Below are 4,358 nucleotides of genomic sequence, written 5' to 3'. Positions count from 1 at the left end.
CCCACATTAAAAGAAAGCTTCCATTATTTATTGATAATTTTTCAACAAGCTGAAGTATGCAAATTATGCTGATGTAAATGCAAGCTATAAACAAATCTTATGCAAAATATCGATGTCACAACGGAAACAAAATTGTCGCTGAATTTACTACAATATCTGGAAAAATGGGGGACTGGTACAGATTACTGTTGAAGCTAGATAGGTCCTGCGGTACATTTATTGCGAGTTACTTGATCGACGGTACGATTTGTCACGGAGAAAAATTGCAGTTATTTCTGTAACGCGAATCTGCCAGCTCCCAAATTAGTTTATGCAACAATAATATCCGTCGATTGATTCATTTGCGGTCGTATAAATTATATGTGTAATAATGTGTATATTGTATGGAAATGAGGATGCGACCAAAAATAGTACAAAACTGTTCGATCAGTTTCAATAATTGTATGCATTAGTTTGTAAAAATTTCAGAGTATCAAAAAGTCCCGATTGGCATTATCTGTAAGGTGTATGATATTTTTCATATCAATTAAAATCAGTGTTGAAAAAAGAACCGAGGAGTTGTTGCCGTCAACAAATCCGTGCCACGCTTGGCATCTAATTTTCACCTCATACAGAGCATCGACTCTGTGCATGCCAGGACTGAAGGAACGTTAAAGTACTTACTCATAAAGTAACGAAGCGATATCGGTGATAAATCATTCAAGGTACGCATTTGGTAGCACGCATGGGTTAGATTCCAGACTTCCAGGACTGATGATACATCCTAGACGTGGTTGTACAATTCACTTCGGATCCCAAACTTCATAGGTTGATGAGGTTTTCGGTTGTCTTTTGTTGATCGTTTATCTTTGATTAGAATCTTTGGTGAATTTGCATGGAATAGCGAGAGATGGGAATCTTTTCCGATTACATGTCATTTAAGTTTATAAGACAAATATACTAATATAATACATCTATAAAGATATAACAAATGCATGCGGTCAAATCTGACTGTCAATATTGTATTATTTTGGTTGGACAGTCCACATGTCACTTCCAATTGACAGTTCGACAGATTGAGAGTTTTTACGTGTCTATCGCATCGGTTTTATTCATAGACTGAAATTCTATTCGGTCGAGTTGAACCTAGCCATTCCAACACTGCAACGGCCACTCTGAAGCTTAACGAAATAAACCCCAGTGAGAGGTGTTCAGATTGAGTATCTCAAGATTTTTTAGATGCCAGAGAAAAAGGAAAACAAAAATACAGAAATATATACCCTTGCTCTTGTCGATGCTAACCTGTCATAACCTATGGAAGGATGAAATTATCTTGAAGGATCTGTTGGTTAGGTATATTAACCCGTAATGATCACACTTCAGTACAGTTTCAAACTGATTACACCGGTCCAATTTGACCCGGGGAATCTTGGAGCGATTACTGGGGCAGGACGACGTATTACATTGCCGTGAAAAAATTTACAGACACAATTTGAACATTGGAAAATATGTTCTCACTGAATGAATTGTAAAATACTGTCTTGTTAGTCTGAAATAAATTCATAACATTTTTTGCAAAAGAACGTGGATCCTCACTCTTGAATTTATAAGTTTTGCAATTTTAATATTACTTCGCAAAATTTCGATACGGTACTCGAAAGTTATATTAAATTTAAAAAAAAATCGTTTGATACAGTGTGTTTCAAAAAACATATTTATTTTGAAGGTTAATGATTTAGGATCTGAGCGGTAAAATAATTCAATACAACCCGAAGAGTTTATTTACTCATTTTGTTACTGATTATATCGAGATCCTCATCTTCCTCGTGAAGCGTGAACGAAGATTAATCGATATCTGAACAATCAATAAAGCACGATCAGCGATGAAAGAAATGGGTGCGTGTACTTATGTACGCGCGTGAGAAGTTATACTTCTTTGGCATCATTAAAAAACAATAAAACAAATAACGGATGTCTTACATTAAATTTAAATAATCTATTAAATTTTTGTCACGAACTTTTTATTAAATGTTCTATTAAATTTATTTCTTTATTTTGTAAATATTAAAAAACCAATAATAAATATTCAACATTGATAATTTAATAATATTTAGTATTAATTACATTAAATAATGATATTTTAATTTATATCAATAAATAATACATACGGATAACTAACCTCAATTATATTGGAGCACTTGAAAAAGTATTTTAGCACAATTTTTTCACTAATATTCACAAATAGTAAATAATATTAATCCAAATATTCAATTTAAATCACTACTGAATATATTTTATTGCCACATATATAATTCGCACTTGTATGAAAATAAAACACGTGTTGTGACTGTAAAAACTAAAACCATGTGGATAAATATTATAAATAAATATGAAAACAGTGATCAGAGGCGACAAGCGTACCAACATTAGCTTTTTTTCGAGACTTAATGAATTCGGTTGAGTGGGCAACTTCATCCTGTTAATTTTGTGTTACAGTGATGCGCACGCATCTTGAAATTTCACTCTCATTAGTTTTTCATAACGCGCCTAAAGAAGTATAACTTCAAAAAATCGTTTTTAGAAAGTTAGGTTCAGCACGTGACATAATTTACATTATTTTAAATATATTTGACCAACAAATGGCAGCACAATAATTCAAATTTGAAAAAAGAGGGTCCGTGAACATTTTTTTGGCAAAATACAAAGCATTTTCTTTTTCTGGGGAAAGTGATAATTCCGATTCCCCATTATTTTGCATTGTACAAGGAGTATTTCTCGAGGTTTCAGATAGCGTTCAAATTTTATCCTTACTTCAATATAGGTATGGTCGGACTCTCAACTCCAACAACCGCCGTTTTCTTTTCGACGTTTCTCACCACAACGAAACCAGAACCCGCTGAACTTTTAACTTTCAGATCATGTTTCAAAATCTGAAACAATTACAATGAATTCCACGCAAAGCTTGAAATATTTTCAAGCCTCGCAGGAAGTATTATTTTCACTGGCTTGAAAAGGATTGATTATAAAAACACTACCGTTACTATTAAATTTGTCCTTCTGCATCTGCGTTCTAAAAAATGAGTGAAAAATTACGAATAACTTTAGATAACATTACCTTTCTAACGGTGTAGGTTGTATCCAAAAACATCATCAAATACCAATGCAACCCTACGTTGACTTCTACCGTCAAATATCGCATGTCATTCTTCGCATATAATTTTTTCTCTTAGGTCTATACAGACGATGTAATTCGAAGACACACCGATTTATTTTCGTCGATTCACGTTGGTAGTCCGGGGGTAAAAAAATCCACGGCAGTACCTCACCTCATATATGTTGGGTAAAAGTTTGAGCGTATGATAAATTTTCGGCGTCCAGAGAGATTTCAGAGACCACATATCAGTCGGGGTCTGTAGCTGGAATGTGAATTTGATAAATCTCTACATCGTGGGTAGCTCTTCAACGATTCGTTTCAAGCAAATTGAAACTTGAAGTAGAGAATGATATCGATTGAGGAAGGCTATAAGTCTGTCTCGCCCCCCCTCCCCCATCCGTGGAGACCCCCCTGACCTCAGAAATTTATTGAAAGCAAACTGCGAGCTCTCCTGAAAGGCGAGGCCATGTTCCACATCACATGCGCGAACCAATATGGGTAGTTTATAACAAGCTCATATACTCACCAATACTGCCCGCCTTTGCCTATGTATGTATATTGTATACCCACTTCAAACTTCCCGGCAGTCCGATCAACAGCCTCTGCATCATACTCTGCCCTTCTGTGATAGCTCAGAGTATCTGAATTACTTCAAGAAAACTCCTCCATTACTGTCTGTAGTATGCCCATGGCGTTGCAAGGGAAAGTAAATGTACGTATTCTCCTTGGGCCTCGCCAAAAAATTATCCTAAAAATATTGGGTTGATTCGAAATTCACACGAGTTCGTCGTTGCTCCTATTGTTTCCATATTTTGATATTGTAATACCGATAAAAAAAAAAAAACCCTAGTTACGAAAAGTTCCGTCAATAGGCTTACACAATTATTACATCAAATTACGGTTCGTTGATACAGAATGTTATCTCTGAATAACAATTGTAATCAGGAGTCAATATCATATACCAAAGTATTCTTTCACGGAAGTTCTGTATATTCAATACCAGTGTAAATTGCAACAGGCGTCAATTGTAAAACAGAATTGTTACTCCGACATCATGCGAGAATATTAGCGTCAACCCGTGTATCGATACATGTGACCATCTGTGCCGTTATTGCATCGATCAATGTTTGGCAAAGTTGAACGAAGTCATTCCTATGCTGTGTCTGGTTCTTTGTTTTTTTTGGTTTTTTTTCAGAGTGTAAAGTGTAAGTCTTATCCGAAATTG

General features: G+C 35.1%; 1 long non-coding RNA gene across 1 annotated transcript; it reads right to left on the bottom strand.

The window, feature by feature from the left end:
• Positions 1-1,032: 1,032 nt before the first annotated feature.
• LOC124293118 lies at positions 1,033-3,454 on the bottom strand. Its single transcript, XR_006903035.1, has 3 exons — positions 3,242-3,454; positions 2,791-2,909; positions 1,033-1,160 (listed from the first exon to the last, which is right to left on the bottom strand). It is a non-coding gene; the product is annotated as an uncharacterized LOC124293118 (long non-coding RNA).
• Positions 3,455-4,358: the final 904 nt, after the last annotated feature.

The sequence above is a fragment of the Neodiprion lecontei genome, chromosome 2 (genome assembly GCF_021901455.1).
Source record: "Neodiprion lecontei isolate iyNeoLeco1 chromosome 2, iyNeoLeco1.1, whole genome shotgun sequence".
Lineage (NCBI taxonomy): Eukaryota > Metazoa > Arthropoda > Insecta > Hymenoptera > Diprionidae > Neodiprion > Neodiprion lecontei.
Note: the sequence above shows the minus strand (reverse complement) of the source record. Positions and strands in the feature narration are given on the sequence as shown.